Source organism: Podarcis gaigeae (assembly GCF_964106915.1).
Source record: "Podarcis gaigeae genome assembly, chromosome: 1".
Taxonomy (NCBI): Eukaryota; Metazoa; Chordata; class Lepidosauria; order Squamata; family Lacertidae; genus Podarcis; species Podarcis gaigeae.
The window spans coordinates 58892714-58911547 of record NC_139678.1 but is presented as its reverse complement, the minus strand read 5'-3'; the positions used below and the strand labels follow the sequence as shown (position 1 = coordinate 58911547).

At 43.4% G+C, this 18834-nt stretch overlaps 1 long non-coding RNA gene across 5 annotated transcripts; it reads right to left on the bottom strand.

Moving 5' to 3' along the window:
• Positions 1-2289: 2289 nt before the first annotated feature.
• On the bottom strand, positions 2290-17287 carry LOC310851259. Of its 5 annotated transcripts, XR_014567664.1 has the most exons (4): positions 10803-11286; positions 5229-5314; positions 4902-4989; positions 2290-3132 (listed from the first exon to the last, which is right to left on the bottom strand). It is a non-coding gene; the product is annotated as an uncharacterized lncRNA (long non-coding RNA). The 5 variants fall into 5 exon arrangements; XR_014567661.1 differs by lacking the exons at positions 2290-3132; positions 10803-11286 and adding an exon at positions 17193-17287 and having other exon boundaries at positions 4176-4989; XR_014567662.1 differs by lacking the exons at positions 2290-3132; positions 10803-11286 and adding an exon at positions 15468-15610 and having other exon boundaries at positions 4176-4989.
• Positions 17288-18834: the final 1547 nt, after the last annotated feature.

The window sequence follows — 18834 nt, the reverse complement described above, 5'->3', positions numbered from 1 at the left end:
TGTTAAGCTGGACCAGAAATGGGGAACTCATATTGTCCTGGCCATTGCTCATGCTGGCTGCAGTTGATGGGCTTTGGTGTCCAGTTACATCTGGAGAGCCAGCTTTCCCCATCTCTGGGCTAGACAGTTAGATGGCTTCAAAAGGCTCCTTATTACAATGAGTGGCTAGCTCAGCCAACTTGTACTGTAGCCATGGACAATGGATGAACCCTGCTGCTGGAGGTGGGCAAGTAACCCACACTCTGCATGGCAAATACAGCTCGAACATTAGAATGTTATCAGTTTTTCCTTTTGAATATGTAAATTCACTGATAGAAGTACATTTGAATGATGGTGTTATTACAACAACAAATTAACATGTCTTGAAAGAGGTATGAGCAGCGACAATAGTGTCTCGTTGTTGTTGTTGTTGTTTAGTCGTTTAGTCGTGTCCGACTCTTCGTGACCCCATGGACCAGAGCACGCCAGGCACTCCTGTCTTCCACTGCCTCCCGCAGTTTGGTCAAACTCATGCTGGTAGCTTCGAGAAGGCTATCCAACCATCTCCTCCTCTATTGTCCCCTTCTCCTTGTGCCCTCAATCTTTCCCAACATCAGGGTCTTTTCTAGGGAGTCTTCTCTTCTCATGAGGTTGCCAAAGTATGAAAGCCTCAGCTTCAGGATCTGTCCTTCCAGTGAGCACTCAGGGCTGATTTCCTTCAGAATGGATAGGTTTGATCTTCTTGCAGTCCATGGGACTCTCAAGAGTCTCCTCCAACACCATAATTCAAAAGCATCAATTCTTCGGTGATCACCCTTCTTAATGGTCCAGCTCTCACTTCCATACATCACTACTGGAAAAACCATAGCTTTAACTATAGGGACCTTTGTCTTTGTTTTTTAAGATGCTGTCTAGGTTTGTCATTGCTTTTCTCCCAAGAAGCAGGCATCTTTTAATTTCGTGACTGCTGTCACCATCTGCAGTGATCATGGAACCCAAGAAAGTAAAATCTCTCACTGCCTCCATTTCTTCCCCTTCTATTCGCCAGGAGGTCATGGGACCAGTGGCAGTGATCCATGAAGGAAATAGTGTCTCATACTCAATGTAAACAAACTTGGTAAAAGACTCTATGAATTGAAAGTGGAGATGCTATCTGTATCTTTTCTTGCTTATTTGTTTGTTTTGTATCCCCAAAAAAACTTCAATAAAAACTAATTAAAGAAAAAGAATCATGAGGTAGACGTCTTCTGCTAGTGCACTGAGAGTCACTACTAGGTTGCCATCTGATCTAATGTGGGTCACAACAGCAGAACTACCACCATATAAATATATGGGGCCCCAAATGCATATTTGACTTAAAGATGGGCTCTGAGTCTAAGAAAGCTAGTAGGCCAAACGACATGTTATTATTTATTTGAATATTTCCAGTTCGAAAAACAAGCCATTTTTATAAGCTCCTTTGAAAGACATCAAATATTTTAACAATAATACCACTTTAATTTAGTTACTTTTTATTTTATTTTCAAATCAGTTCTCTAACTGAAACTTCACTTTATTTCCGTTTGGGTCTCTCTTCAGAGCACACATTTGTTGCTTATGACTGGAAAATACAGACCAGTCTTCCATTGGGATCCCCTCTGACTCTTGTTATCAGTGTTCTCTGTCCTCATCAGAGAAAACAGTTGCATTACAAACATATATAAAGAAGTTGTCGGAATTCTAGTTGTCTGGAGTTCCACTTTAACTTAAAACAGTGCTTTTTTCTGGGGGGTGGATGCAGGGGTACGCATATCCCTAAACATTTTGTGAATCTAAGTTTGGCCTCATTGAGGGGCAGTATTTCAATATGAGTAGGAAAATGAGAGTACCCCTAAACACTTTTTTAGAAGGAAAAAAAAGCACTGATTTAAAAACAGGGTCAGCATCTACTTGAAACCATTTAAAACCCTCACAGGTTAGTCCAAGAACAGGCTGACCTATATCAAATCTCAGGGAAAGCAGATACACTTGATTTTTAAAATATCTGGAGGGGGTGGAAAATATCTGGTAAGATTTCCTCTTAAAATATACTTTCTTCACAAGAGTATTTGTAATAATGGCCCAATAATAATTCAGGTTTTGAAGTAAAATTCTGTCATCTTGGATCTGCTTTGGATTTGCAACAAGATCTCTCACCCTAAAGAAAGAGATGGCATAACGTGTTGCTCTGTGTACTTTTTTAAAATGACCATTACTATTGGGGTTTCACATCCACAGGAAGGTATCTTAAATGTGAAATCCTATTGTCAATATGGCAATCAATACTGCTGTTAGGTTAGGCTTTACTTGGTAATTTACGTCCATGAATCAAATTAAATTATTAAGTAAAGCAGTGTTGTCTTAATGTGAGACAATTATCTTAAAATTCAACAACACAGAAGGGAAGGTGTCCTCCCCGATATATGGTGGCTCACATTGCTCAATCCATACTTTGTATCAGACCTCTCTGAGTTGGCCCACCTCTTCACCATAGTCACCATTGCCCATTCACTGACACACTCCCTCTGGGTCCAGTGTTCCCAAAAAGAACATCAGGAGGAAGGTGAAGGATGCTGTTCCAGCTTCTCACTCTTGCCACTGCTTGCTTGCCCAGAAAAGCAACAGTAGGACCAGGAAGGAAGGAAGGAAGGAAGGAAGGAAGGAAGATATATGATTTTAAATAGTATAAGCACATTACAAACAACAATTCAAAATCCAAATATCAAGATTATTCTTAATCTCCTGACTTCCCCCCATCCCTTCCATGGGACCTGATGATAATATTTACAACTGCATATCAATATTTATCCAAATTCTTATCCTTCTAAATTATCCATACTTTCTTGTTACTTTACAAGTGTGGTTAAAATCCTGCCAATGTTTTAACCTGCTTGCAGTGGTCTCGTAAGTAAATCACAAACTTTTCCCATTTTCTTTTAAAGTTCATGTCTTCTTGATTTCTGAGCTTCCCAGTTAATTTTGCCATTTCGGCATAGTCCGTCATCTTGGTTTGCCATTCTTCTCTGGTCGGGGCTGTTTCTTCCTTCCATCTCTGGGCTAGTAGTATCCGTGTAGCTGCTGCCACATACATGAACAATTTTTTCTGGTCCTTTGGAATCTCAGCACCTATAATTCCTAATAAGAAAGCTTCTGGTTTTTTTTAGCAAAAGTTATTTTAAACATTTTTTTCATTTCATTATATATCACCCCCCAAAGTTTTTTAAATTACATTACATATCCACCACATATGAAAAAAGGTACCTTCTTTTTCTTTACATTTCCAGCAAGTTTTTGTGCTCATTCTTTACATTTTTGCTAATTTAGCAAGGGTCAAATACCAAGGAAACTCTATTTTTTTCAATTATGAAGAAGAAGAATATGTATAATTTGGTACCCTGTTTTGTTGATCAAATAAATAAAAGGTGACATATAAATGGTCCGTATGTGAGTTTCCCATATAAACCTTGTTAACCAAAATATGATGTAATGTAGATGCTATTGAAAACTGGTACTCTCATCCCCCCCGCAATTAACATAAATATTCCTGCCTTTCCTTTCCTTTGTATCCCTAATCTTTTGTTCATTTAATTCACTGGTAAGTGCTAAGCAAGCAAGCAAAAAAAAAAAAAAAAGGCCCCACCTTCCCAAGTGAAGATTACCCAACAAAAGAAATTCATTTGGGCTAAATAGGAGGCCATTATCATACCTTGCATTCCCTGCTGTCACAAACTATATTTCCATGGGCAAATGGACAGGTAAAACTCCCCAGATTGGGGAACAAGGCACATCTTCAAGGACTCTATTGAAAACCTCAAAGTAAACAGCAACCTGGAATGTATTAGGGACAGTTTAGATGTAAATGGTTCTAACCTTCACAAGGTCTGTATTTTATCTTTCCCTGTTTTATTGGGAAGGTCTTTCAAATTATTGCATTAATATCCCACCTTCATCAACAGAATTCAAGGCGGCAGACGCTGGCTGCTGTACACAATGTTGGCTTTGCACCTGCAGAATGCACTTCCTCTCGTCCAAGTCAACGCACTGAATTTCCAAAGCACCGGTGCCCACCACCAACTGCAGTACTCTGTGCCACCTTCCAGAGGGTTCACCAGCACACACAGATTGGGTACACAAAAATAGGTAGGAGAGCTCGGCAAAAATGGGATGCCTTGCCTTACATGAGTCGAAGTACTTTCTGCTGGTGCCAAGTCACTATCCATGGTTCCCAGGAGGTCTCCCACCCAGGCAATGAGACACAGATCTGATGATCGTGAACCTATATGATGTTCTATGCCTATGGCATACATGGGATTTTGTTTGCACCCGGAATGGAGGGAGGGGAACAGTATTTGTCTACTGGCACATTCAAAGTTTCTTCCACATATATGGCCACTGTTTCTTCTTTTGTTAGGAAACGTATCTATTTAAAATGTATGTCTTGCTTTTCCATAACAACTGAAGCTCATAGTAGGTTAGTGGAACAATCATTAAAATAATATAATAAAATATTTAAATAAGAAAACAAACATCTGTACAACCAATACAAAAAAAAAAACACTAACCAGAATAGCTTCTAATGGTAAAAGGTGTTGCCTTAAGTCATTGCTGCTAACGATGGTAACTTTAGTAATTGCTTCTAATCTGATTATGTTTTCTCATTACTGTATCTTACAAAATCTGGTACCCCACTTTGAAGGAGCAACCACACTTTAAAAGGTGGTATATAGAGCAGCTAATAGACAGACTAAGAGAAGTGAAGGAAATACTTTGCAAAACCATGTTTAACTTTCCATTCTAACAGCTAAAGGCAGCATGCACTAGCAAGTAAACCCAGGAAGCACGTTTCACAATTGCAAGAGCGGAACAGAAAAGGCTAAGAGCAATGCTTCATTGAAATACCTTACCATGCAGGGGGTTGGTGAAGGGTGTCAAATGGGAAGATGCATGGCTGGTTCAGGCTATCCCTAGAAAAACTAGCATCTTGGATTTTGCCTGGAAACCAAAGTGCCAAAGCATATCAGTGATATCCATCGCTTGATAACAATCAAATCAGTGGCATTAAGAAATACAGTAAGTTTAGAATCCTCAAGAATAGCCCCACAAAGTCCACATGTTACAACAATTTAAAATACAGTATTAGAAATGGTTAAAGCATATTACGGTCCTGGGAATAGGGTGGATCCTGTAAACACACAGTGTTGATGATCCATGCTATAAAAGTAGGTGAATACCTCTGCAGGAGCTGTAACTTGGCAGGTTATCAGACACACTTGTCCAAGGATCCTGTCTGCATCCTCTCAAGCAACAAAACCTGAAACTAACCCAAAACAATTCCGGTAAACAGGAGTTATGAGAAACCTCTGGCCCAGACTGCAGCAGTGATGGAGTCCAAGCCACATCACAACAAACTCTGTCTCTTAACTGCCTTCAAATTAGGCACGGTCAGCAATTGAAAATATGCAATAGACAACAGTAATACCAGCGTGTAAAAGCACCCAGGAGAAAACAAGCTACAGTTCAGAAAAAGAGAGACTGCGCCACTTTCTTCCCAACGTATTTTATTTTGGGAGGAAATGTTTTCTCAACCCAATGCAAGACTTACAGAAACTTTTAAACTCCTCCCCACCACTCCAGATACTTTATTGCAGCTGTTTACACATAATTACTATATTACATTTTTATCCTGCCCTTCCTCCAAGCAACTCAGGGCAACATACATGGTTGTCCTCTGCCATTTTATTCATACAAGTACACCATGAAAGATGGTGACTGGCCTATAGCCTATAGCCACCCAGTAAGTTTCATGGCTGAGTGGGCCTTTGAACTCATGAGCCACATTGGGTTGGATCTGGTCTAAGGTTTCGGTGGCTTGTTCTCTGGCGGTGATCCTAACAGATTTGCAGCCCAGGACTTCTAAACAAAGCAGAGAAAAGCATAGTGCTAAAGTTATGGGAAAGGGTACCTAGAAACAAAGTTGTTGATAATGTAGGGGGAGCTCCTCAATCTATGGCTCAGCCACAATAAATAGGTAGCTATCATTCTCACCTTCCAGAAAGTCCCAAAAAAACAGTTAGATGCAGACCATTTTCTCAGGAGATCAGGCGACTGAGAAAGGCGGTTAGAGATTTCAAAGCTGGCCACTGTTCAGGGATGTTGTAGTAGTTAATTCCCTGCATTAGCAGGGGCTTAGACAACATGACCCTTTAGGGTTCCTTCCCACTGTATAATTCTGCTTATGACAAAGTTAAATGGTGATTGCTGACCAGGTCTGTATATCTTGAAAGCTGCAATCTTATTTACATTTACAAGTCCCGCTAAGCTTGAGTAGAATTGTGCTGCTAGTCAAAGAGTATTCAAATGCACAGGAAACACACGCATGCGTTCAAAGGAAACTGGCACATTCTAGGAAACGCCGCTCAAATTAAAAGTTGGCCGTGTCTTGTTTTGCATACAGTCAATCAATCAAATTCAAAAGCTGATTTTTCTTTAAATTATTTGGGTCAAATTTTTCTTCGTGTCTCTTGTCATAGCCTAAGAAGACTTTATCAACACAGATGAAGCCAGAAGTTCCCTTTCTTCATTCAAAGAAAAGTGAGTTTTAAGTGTTGTTCAGAAGATAACAAAACCCAAGGTACTCTCCAGTCCAGTGTCCTTGTGCTGAGTCACTTTAACTATTAACATCCTGGCCTACATTTGTTGTTATTTACATTCTGGAATCACAATGCAATTAATGACTCTGCAGTGATGTCCAAGTGCCCTTCTCCTATAACTGCATGTCTGTCTTTTGAAGCATTCATATGCTAAAGCCCTTCACAGAAAGTGACTATTGTTCCTCTTTGGCCTTCCTTCATCTCCACTCAGGCTAGTCTATTTAAATGACAACATTCAAAAGGTTAACCAAGCCACCCAAGTGCCTTTTTAAAAAAAAGAAAATAAAGGAAATCCAAGTCTAGTAAAAGCAATAAAAAAGCAGAGTAAATTGCAGCTGGCTAAATGCCAGATGAAAATTAAGAGGGAAAATTTGAAAACCAATATGCAGCCAAGACTACGGTGGTGCGAGAAAAGAAAAGAAAGACATTTCGATTAGACTTGCAAATGTTCATAATCTTCCGGTGAAAGTTATACTTTTGCATCACTTCTTCACAAAGAATAGGGGGATAAAAAAAATGCCACCCTGTCATAAAGATGAGATTATGGGGAAGGCGGGAGTGAATCAATAAAGGAGGCACTATGGAACAAACTCAGTTAAGGTCTTGGGGGCAATCTGGAGAATTTTAGGGGGGAAACTAAATCCTATTGAAATCAATGGAACTCACACTGGCTTTTAAGTTGAAAAGTGCTTCCCAAAGACTTGGTCGGCACTGATCTTTCCCCCAGATCAGTACTTTGCTAAATTATATTAATAATTGGGCTAGCCTTATTTCAGTTTGAAAAAGACCCTACATCATACTGTAACAGGTTGTGCCTCTTGAGAGGCTCCAGTTCTGCTTGGGTTTATATTGGTGGCAAAACGTCTGTTACCACAAGCAAAAATAGGATCTAAACCAAGCACGAAAGTGATTTTGTTATTTTTTTAAAAAGCAAATCAATTAAACAGCTGCCACATTCCAGCTATTCTCTTTTAAGTACTTGAGAGCCAGTGTACTGTAGTAGGTCAACTGTTCTGAGTATCAAGTTTGAGGATATTGGGTAATTTTAGGTTCAAATCCCCAATCACCCATGGAGTTCTCAGTCTGGGGTACCGTTTAGTGAACCTCAAAAGGATATTCCAATAACAAACCACAGTGTCACATAAATGGTGGAGCAAATTTGCTTTCTGATGCTCCAGAGGTTAGGACCCAAAAGAACAGGTTCAATGAACAAGAGGATTTTGACTAAATGTTAAAAGCAGACTGCCTCAGAAACTGGTGGAAACTCATTGCTAGAGGTTTTTATGCAGAGCGTGAATGGCCACCTCTAAGTTATATTGTGTCTGATTTTCTGCATTGAACTATAGTCAGATTATCTCCTTTCCATCGCTATGAGTCTGTGAAATAGGCCATTCAGTAGTATTTCAACCATATACATATTTAAAGTTTTCATTTTCAATCGCATATACTGACGCGGTGAGGGAGAAGGGGAATTTTTACTTGCCCCATATTCTGCTGCAGATTTTATTTCACTGGGGGACAGCAGGGGTAGGACAACTCTGTAATTCAGACCAAATATTTGGTTGCACATTTGTTATGCATAGAATTTATCCAAAGCAACCTCTTCATTCCTTAGCTGCTTTGAGATACATCTCACTTTGGGAAGCATTCACAAATTCACTTAACACTGATTAAAGGTAAAGGGACTATTAGATCTAGTCGCGGTCGACTTTGGGGTTGTGGCGCTCATCTCGCTTTACTGGCCGAGGGAGCTGGCGTACAGCTTCCGGGTCATGTGGCCAGCATGACTAAGCCACTTCTGGCAAACCAGAGCAGCGCATGGAAACGCAGTTTACCTTCCCGCCAGAGCGGTACCTACTTGCACTCTGACGTGCTTTCGAACGGCTAGGTTGGCAGGAGCTGGGACCGAGCAACGGGAGCTCACCCCGTTGCGGGGATTCGAATCGCCGACCTTCTGATCAGCAAGCCCTAGGCTCTGTGGCTTAACCCACAGTGCCACCCGCATCCCTAACACTGATTAATGACCCCTTATTGCTCTTTTGTTCACACAGAGTTGTTAGGATTATTTGAAAAGCCTTTAAAATGCTATCTTTTTTTAAAAAAGGCAGAATACAGTCCTTCCTCATCCTTGCCAGTGACTGAGAGAACAAGCCTACATTAAATACATTGTAAGAAATTAGGATGTGTTTGTGTTTGTGTGTGTGTGTGTGTGTGTGTGTGTGTGTGTGTGTGTGTGTGCAGGATTGGTAACCAATGCAGTCAGGCCCGGACTGGTGTTATGTGCTTATACCCATCTTGCCCCAGTGAGCAACCTGGCCTCTGAATTCTGCACTAGCTGAAGTTTCTGAGCAGTCTGCAAAGGCAGCCCATGTATAACACTGCAATGCGTGGTAACCTAGAGGTTACCAACGCATAGACAAAGCTGATAGGAGATACTTCATGCCACCACAGCCACTTGAGCCTTGAGTAATAGATTCAGAAATACCCGCAAGCTATTTGCCTGTTCCTTGCCCATCACAATATGATTTATGCAGGGACGAAGCAAATGTATTGACTCCCCATGACGACTTTGCACCCACTTGGCTCCTCCTCGGGCATTTTAGCTCTGTGTAGCAGGATTTCATCATGCAGGATTTGGCTTAGCGTTGGTCTGAACAGGATCATAATTAAGCACGCTCCTCAGATACAATCAAGAACAAGTCTTGGCTACAAATTGCGGCTGGGGAGAAGAGGGCTTAACCACGATCCTGTGTTTGGACAACATGCTATGCCAAACCTGGGCGAAGCTGCCATGCTATGCTAAGCTAATAGGACCAGGGGAGGAGCAAAGGGGATGCAATGTCTAGGAGCCAGCATCTTTGCACTGTGTCATGGTTTGATTTAGCCCCCCACACAAATGGAGCAATCGAATCACACAATTCAAATATGGTCAGAGGCAGTAATGCTTTTGAATACCAGTTGCTGGAAACTGCAGGAGGGGGAAATGTACTTGCGCTCTGTAGCTACTGTGGGGACAGGATGATGAACTAGTGGGCCTGATCCAGCAGGCTTTTCTTACATTCTAATGTTTATACTAGCGGGAAGGTAAACGGCGTTCCGTGTGCTGCGCTGGCTCGCCAGATGCAGCTTGTCACGCTGGCCACGTGACCCGGAAGTGTCTGCGGACAGCGCTGGCCCCTGGCCTATAGAGTGAGATGAGCGCACAACCCCAGAGTCGGACACGACTGGCCTGTACGGGCAGGGGTACCTTTACCTTTAATGTTTATACTAAATAAACCATCTCACCCCTTGCTTTTTCCTGTAAAACCAATTGCAGTCGTTAACAGGTTTACCACACCTATCAGCCAATCACCCATTCCCACCACCCTTCTGAGTAATACCCCTCCCCACCATCTCCCTATATATAAGGATCTGGTGACCTCTGTTTCAGTGTATCTGAAGAAGTGTGCATGCACACAAAAGCTCAAATAATAATAATAATAATAATAATAATAATAATAATAATAATAATAATAATAATTTATTTGTACCCCGCCCATCTGGCTGGGTTTCCCCAGCCACTCTGGGCGGCTTCCACAAATCCCAAAAATACACTAATATGTCATACATTAAAAACTTAGTTGGTCTCTAAGCTGCTACTGGAAGGAATTTTTTTATTTTGTTTATACTAAATAAGTGTGTGAATTAGCTGTATTTAAGGCATTATGGTGAAAAGCAGTCCATAAATGCAATACATTAGTAAAATAAAAATGTCTGCAGTATGCTTCCTACAAGTTGCTCAGGATGAAACACAAGCAGCTTTCCCACTTTCTGTTCCCAACCACCCTGTGATGAAGGTTGCACCAAGGTAGCAATGCGAGATGTTTTAAACATGTTTTGCTGAGAGATCCGGGGGTTAATTGTGCTTGCGACAGCACTGAGGGTGTGCTCTCCTCTCCCCCAGTTCCAGGCAATGAGTGAAGGTTTGAACTCCACAACTCACCTGGCACACTGATGAACAGTCATTAGATGCTATATATAAATTGCAAGTAATAGTAAAGTAAAGCTGGCATCTCCCAGGGACACGTTAGCAGGCTTGCATATTTGCATATATGCATCCACACATTTTATCTTGACACTGCAAACTTGGGGGGAGGGAAAGAAATAATCACCAACCTTTCAGAAATACTGATGTTATCAAGTCCTGGAACAGCTGAGTCACAACCTGGTGCTTGACTGATCAACTCTTCTCAGCTATCTGAAGTATTTACAATGCGTCATCAAGATGGTTTTGGTCTTTCCCTCTAAATGCCAGTTACTTAGTGAGTTCTTGTTATTCCTCTCTACTGGCGTGTTTTACTGGTGAGTTCAGGTTTCCTACCTAGTGTGACATGGATCAATAAAGGGACTTTCTTCAGCAGAAGGTACAAGACTTTTCATACGTGGTGGGCATGTGAATGGGTGCAACCATTTTGGGAAGGGATATTTACAACACAGAACAAAACAAAATCACAAACCAGGATGTGCAATGCAATCCATGCCTAGGTTTATGAACACTCTTCGAAGATATTCAGCAAAGAACTCACCATTTTTTCTTCTGGTAGCGGCACAATTACTTATAGCAAAGAACCAGAAAGGACTTGATCACTTGCACATCACACAATGGAAACAGAAGATATGGACAATTGCTTTATCTGAGACACAAACTAATAGAGTAAAAAAGTAAAAGTACCGCTGGCTGTAAGGTCCAGTCACGGATGACGCTCTCAATGACCTATCCAATATGGACAATCTTGTTGGATTATGGCATTCTTTTATACAATATTCAAATGAAAACCGACAACTACGCAACCGACAACTACGCATTTATGGGGAAATTTGATGCATTAGTCTTCTGTTTGGCGAGTGGGGATAGGAAGGGGGGAAATCAATTGTATTGTTGTTGTTTATGTGCATGCTCATATTTTTCTTGAAAAATTAATGAAATTAAAATAAGGGGACTTTCTAAATATTCTCCCTTTATTTAGAGGACAGAAAAAGGAGCAGGGGACAACTATGGGGTTTTCATGGTCCGTGCCGGATAGGATTCTGAATGCATTAAGGCTGCAATCAAATGCAAACCTTGTAGGAAGTAGGTCCTACTGAACTCAACGGGACTTAGTTCTGAGGAAATATGTTTAGGATTGCACTGTGATTGTCTCAAGGGTCTAACTCTAGAAAAATGTGTGTGTGAATGACAGTAATTTTATTGGAATACGAGGGAAGAGAACCATGTTGAGCTGCATGCCCATGTGAAGTGTCACTTTGGGGCCGTGGGTGTAGGTGAGCTGGTTGAATTCAATCCAAGATACAACATTATGATTCCTGCCTACCTGTGCCAGGGAAGGAGGTAGGCATGTCCCCAAGGGAGAATGCTAGCAGTAAAGGAGAAAATGGCAGCAATTCACTTAGTTGGGCAAAAAGTACAAGGGTCTGCTCAGGGGCACTATAAAGGCATGGTAAGGGGAACACAGGAATGTCAGGCTATTTCGCCACCTGGCCAAGTATTGCTACTCTGACTGGCAGCAGCTCTCCAGCATCTTTGGCAGAGGTCTTTCACATACTTTACCTCCTGCTTTTCTAACTGGAGAGGCCAAGGATTCCACCCGAGACCTTTGGCATGCAAAGCATGTGCTCTCTTGCTGAACTATGACTACTCCCATTGCAGCACCTTAAATTGTCCCTGGATTGCCATCTTCTTCTGGCGGGGGAAGGAAACCTATTTGTTACTTAGATATTTTTGCCTTCTTTTCAATGCAAAAAAAGGGGGGGCTTGGCAAAGTAGCTTACAATATATCTATGTTAGCGAAAATATAATTTTGGAACAGTAACAAATAGTATTGCCAAATATATTTTATCTGAGTCCAGTTCTATGACTAGGTATTCCCCAGCAGTAGATCCTAAGTATGCCCTAGAATGTTCATAATGGGAGCCTCTGAGAACTGAAGCTGCTCCAACCCAGATTTTGGGGTTACTTTAGAACAGCTGTGAGGGACCCTGCAGCCCTCAGCCTGTTGCTGGATGCCAACTCCCATAATGACCAAGGAGCAGGGAATGATGGGAATCGGAGTCCAACAACATCTGGATTCAAGGGCACCAGACTCCCTATCCATGTATGGCAAAAACACAACCCACTATATTGTATGCAATTGTATGCCTACGAGATTTGTACAGTGGACGCTGGGGTTGCGAAAGTGATCCGTGCGGGATGCACATTCGCAACCCGCAGCGGGACGTCTGTGCGGGTTGCGATTTAGCGCTTTTGCGCATGCGCGATCGCCGAAACCCGGAAGTAACCCATTCCGGTACTTCCAGGTTCTGGCGGTCCGTAACCCAAAAAAACACAACCTGAAGCATCTGTAACCCAAGGTATGACTGTATACTGCTTGGCATTTACTGTACTCCCTTTCCGATTCACAAGCACAATTAAGTATAATAGTGCTTAACAAACTGGCCAGGGAGAGACAGCACATTATGTGCATAGGGCTCCTTTGCCAATGAGAGCGGCAGGAAGACTCTTAGTGACTCCTTCTGTATCAGGGAAGATTATCACATTCTCCTCTTCTACGCCCCTACAATTGTGCTGTTCAGTTTACTTCCCAGTCCAAATCCTAAAACTTGTATTTTAAAAATAATAAAGCTTACTGCTCATAAGCAAAGCACCGGGCTCTATTGCAGCATTAGCAACAAAAAAACTGACCTTCCCTTTAGTCTTAAAAAAAAACAACAAAAAAAACTATTGTTGGAAAGTTTTCCAAGGCTCTCAAAACAGCAGCTCCTGCGGTGAAAACAGCGAGCTGACGTGAATCCCTTTCACAGTTCCGACGGGTCCTCCTCTTAGAGACATTACGGTGCGCGGTGGTGATAAGAGAAACCATGTGGGCTTGTTAACTTAGGCACAGGCAGGAATGATAGGAATTCGCAGCGCTTCCATTTAATGATCAGAGCACAGAAGCCTCAATTAAAGCGATATCGCCCAATATTTCTCCCAGCTTCGGGTTCGATACAAAGCCCACAAACCTTGCCTAACCTACGAGCCTCGGCGTTAACTTTTAACGCGCATAGGATCCCTCCCGGTTTAGCGTGGGAAAATAAGGAGAATCGGAGCATAAAATGAGCAGTGTCTTTTCTTATAAAAATACAGATGCTATTCAGCGCCCCCCCCTCCGCTCTTAAAACACACACAAAGGGAGCAGACTACAGACATATCGTATATTAAACATCTCCAAAAGCACTTTGAAACCGGTAGCTTCCCCTCCCCCTCTCACAGTTTCGGAAATTATCGAAAGAGCCCAGATTTCCCCCCGCCCCCCCAACTCCGCCGCAATCATCATATGCATTATCCGGTTGCATTTTGATCCATCTCTTTTATTCAAGTACAATGTAGGCAGTGGCCCTTACGTAAGGGGGACCCTTTGCTATTTTGCTTTTTTAAGTAGGAATGCGCAAAAGAAAGCCCAAGATTATGTAGCTTCGCTCGCCAGACGAGAAAGCTGAGAGAGGAAACTCGTCTTAACCGCAACTCTCCAGCGCAGCAACAGATAACTTCTGCTTTCTTGCTTGCATCCCCCTGATTGGAAGGTTGCATATACTTTTCTCCTTTTTTATTTTTTGGAAAGCGAGGCGGAGGGGGGGGGAGAGAGACACAAGAGGAAAAATGTTCATTACATCATGAGAAAGTGCCTGCAAGATTCCTCTTCTACACACACACACACACACACACACACACGTTTCAACTTCCTGATGTTGCTGCTATATCCAATCCAAGCAAGATCAGGCAGAATTTCTCACAGCGAGAGCGGGAGAAAAGCGCTATTAGACGGCGGCGGGAAGGGGGTGCCTGGGTGGGTTGAGGATTTCACGCATTAAGCACGTCGCTGGGGTCGGTTTGGGAGGCAATGCCTTGCGAGAAGCGCGGCTGGCCAAGATACACGGTGCTTGCAAACAATTGCAGAGGCAAGCAAGACGCAGCAAGCCTCTGGCAAACGTGCGCGCCGCGGTGTGGTAGGTAAACCTCAGGAAGAGTATGCGCCCCCGCGCAGCCCAGCCAAGGTACAACAACCCATGCGGCGCTGTGCGCCGACAGACACAGATCTAACCACGGGCCCTTCCCAAATATGTGGCCGGTTTTGTTTCGTTTAGAATGCCAAAGACCTTTTCACATATAAGGGGGTGGGTTTTTTTAGGGACTCAGAAGACGCTTGCCAGAATCCACACGGGGGAGGGGGGTGGTTAGAGAGAGCCAGTGTGCGTAATTGCAACATTTTCCGCCGCTCGACTGGTTATTAATGTCATCTGCACAGACGGCAGTCCTTTGCCCCCTTACCTAGGAGCAAGTCGCACTGAACACGAGGCGGCGAGGCTGGGGGGAAGCTTACTTCCGAGTAAACGTGCCTAGGAGCGCGCAGCACATGTGCCCTTAAGGGCGCCTCTTCCTCATACGCGCCTCCTCGGAGGAGAAGACGAGCGGAGCAGGAACCAACTCCGAAGCAAATGCAAGCTGGAGGGAGGAGGCGAGATCGCCTGCCAGCCCCCTAACAGTCGCACCATGTGGGGCTCTCTTTGACTCAGCGCCCCCACTCCACCTCTCCTTCCGAGTCCCTCAGGAGTGATACCCCCACTCTTCTTTCTAAGTTTTATTCTAAAAGAGACCCACTGATTGCAACCAATATTTAATAAAAAGGGATTTGGGGGGGGGGTTGACAGACCGAAAGATGTCGCCGCCACCTCCCGAGTTGCAACTACGAGGTGTGTTTTTTCTAAAAACTTCGGTAAAGCTGCCAGAACAAACCTAAAACTTACGTGCCGTTTATATTCGAGCTCTTGATTATTCCCCCCCCATCAAAATCGTGAGTGAAAAATGAAAGAGGGGTGCGCTTTAGCTAACACCATGTGAAAACGGAACGTGAGACCTAAAAGGAGCTGCATTTTTTAAGGAGAGCCTTGGAAAGATTTAACAATGGAAAACATTGACCGAGCGGAGAAAGCGCGGAGAGGAGGGGGTGGAGCGGAGGGGGCAACGAACTCCTTTAAAGTTGCCGATCAGGTATCTCGCTCAAGGTGAGATTCCACCTACACATGTGGGAAGTGGTTTGTTTAATTTATGGCATTCTTACAAACAAAAGAAGGCTGGTTCCCGGCGCTGGGGATCGAGGGGAAAGTGCGCACATTTGAAGGGGCAGAAATGCCGGAGCGCATATGCGAAGCTGGTATATCGGATGGTCCCTATTCCAGTTGAAAGGGCAATCGGCCCTCCCACCCTGGAAGACAGCAAGGTAATCGCTGATTTGAGTGATCCCAAATCCATGCAGGGAATGGGCAAAGGGCGAATGTCCAAATGCGAACCTGTGTTTCATATCTCATACATAACCGCCTACCATCCCCACGCGCGCGCACCCCAAACTGCGGTTGCCCTACACTTTCCCTTTTACGGGATCTCTTAAACCAGACACGTGCACCACGAAAGCCCCCTTCCTGGCTTCAGCGTCTGCCAACGCTTTCCCAATTATTATTCGCCATTAAATAAAGAGCATCTCGGCTCCCTCCGTTTTTCCTTTTGATCGTTGAGCAAGCGGCGAAGTGCAACTGTGAACGTGAGAAAAAAGCTTCCATCAAAAGTTTCCTGTTCCCCCCGTTGCAAATCCAGCTTTCACGTTTTTCTTTGGCTCTCGCACTTTTGCCTCAACCCCTTTTGTCTTGTCAGAGAGAAATCAAACAAGTTCCTAGTTCAGATCTGCCTGATCCGCCTGGTAACAGATCTATTCCCCCATTGGCTTATGCTAATTCCAGTTTCCTCTTGTATTGGAGCCCAGTTGGGGAAAGGGGGGGGGGAGTTCCCTCCAGGAATTAGAGCCAATTTTGTTTTAAGTGGGCGATCTCGCTCCTGCAATATTGCCACACGCAGCAGAAGCCGGTCTTTCTGTGCAGCCGTCTCAGCTGGAGGGTGGTGGTACAAGGGGGGCTCCGGAAAAGCTGTAGCTGATACTGCTCCGTCTCATAAATCAAGGGCTCCTGCCACACCGACGCAGATTTTTATGAATGAAAAAAAACAACAACATTGCTCTCGTCGTGGATCCCCCCCCCACTTCCCCCCTCCTCTTTAAAGGACTGGAAAGGGGAACCGACTTTACAAAGCAAATATTGTTCGGTAGAAAGGGAGTGCGCGCAGCTGGCCACTGACCCGAGTTATATTTACTAAACGCAAATTAAGAAATAAAAATGTGAGTCGCAGATAAGCGGACGAAGAGCTTTTAAAACGAGGACAGAGACACTCTTGACCATCTAACGTTAGTGTTCGCTTTTCCTATTTCTAAAGCAGAGACCGGAGCGGGGGTATTCCAAAAGACTTGGGAAGGTTATGCAAAAAACACATCCTTTAAGTTTGCATATCAAGGCGTGCCTGGAATTTGCGGGGAGTTTACTTAACGTTTCACAATGCCAGGCTGCGCTTCAATTAGAAGGCACCCTGGAGACAGAGAAGCTGCACAGGAAATATATATATACATTCATATCCGTATATACACTCACGTATGTCAAACAGCGATGTACTCGAACTTTGGGCATGCGCAGAAAGCTGGGGTTGCAAATTCTGCGCATTTACGCGGGAGGAAGCTCCAATGACTGGTACAGACCTTACTTCCGAGTAAACAGGACTGGGCTGTCAGACCTCCTCCCTAGGGTTTCTCCATTATATCCTCGAGTCTTATAGAACCGTGCCCGACGGCTCTATCTTTCTTTCTTTGGATGAGCCCCATTGAAGTCATTGGGACTTAATTCTAAGCAAGATTACCTAAAATGCGGTGATAATGCCTTATGCAAAGCAAACAGCAGCACATCCCCATACCTAAACGTATACCACATTTGGATGTTGAAGTGAAAGCCAGGGAGCCAGTTTTTAAAGGCGGTTTTGATAAGCGTCATATTCAGCAGTATTGCTCAATAATTGTGGTTGCGTACTGCAATCCTATGTGTCTCCTCAGAAGCAACCTCCAACTGAGTTCAATGAGACAATATCTCCCCAAAAGTGGTTGTTAAGGTCCTACTTTTCCCTCTCCAGTGTGGAAGGGTTTTTAGTTTTCCCTAGATGATGATGATACTTTATATTAAGTTTTGGGTGGCGTGAAATATTTCAAATGGGTTGGAATCCCACGCCTACTTACCACGTGTTTTATGATGAAGGCGCAAGGGATTAGATGCATTTAAATTAACAGTTCAAAGTATCATTCCCTCGACTACAGCAATGAAATCTAAATTCACTCTGAAAGGGGGGGGGGATAGAAAAGTGCACTTCCCGTCCCTTCTTTGGGTTCCGGCTAAGCACGTTGGAGGAAATAATGGCCACCATTTTGCTTATGACATGCTTATGGCATTTCTACGGCAGGCTACCAAAAGATCTGCCACATCTTCCGGGCGAAGGGCTTGCCCCGCTCCAAAATACATTAAATTGGAAACCCCATTGGCTGCAAGTTTACTTCCAAGCAAATGCATGCAGATGCAAGGCTGTATTTTTATTATTTTTTTACAGAATGGTCAAGGAAAGTTTGAGACTGCAATTCTATATGCAGCAGCATTTACCTGGGACTAAACTCCATTGACAATAATGAGACTTACGTCTAAGTAGACGTCATCTACGGAAGTCGCGGAGCCTTTGTCGCGCGTAATGAGTTTAGACTCAGGCTGCTTGGACTTCAAAATTAAACGCCACAAATAATTTGGATCGTCTTTTTATTATTATATCTTCTCTAGTCAGTGGCAATAACTTCGGCCCTCTGTGCAATCCTAAGTACGTACATATTCATACAAAGAAGCCCAATGTGCTTACTCTCTAGAAAGTGTATTTAGAATAGCTGCCCCGGGTTCTTTTCCTAACTTATCCAGAAAATGAGCTTGCCTTCTAAAATAATAACTTAAAAAATAAAATAAAAATAAACACGGCTAAGAATGCTTGTTTCCTAGATGGATGGCCCACGACGCAGAAGATATCTTCCAAACCACCGTAGTGGCGGTGGGGTCCCTTCCTTGGAAAAGGAGCCCGAAGCCCCTACTGCCTGTCCGTGTCTGTGTGTGGCCTAGTCTCATTCATCATTCGGCTGCCGGAGCCCTCTCCATTTTTAAAAAATTCTGCCTGATCCAGTGGAAAGACAATTTGGGCTTCCCCCACCACCTCTCT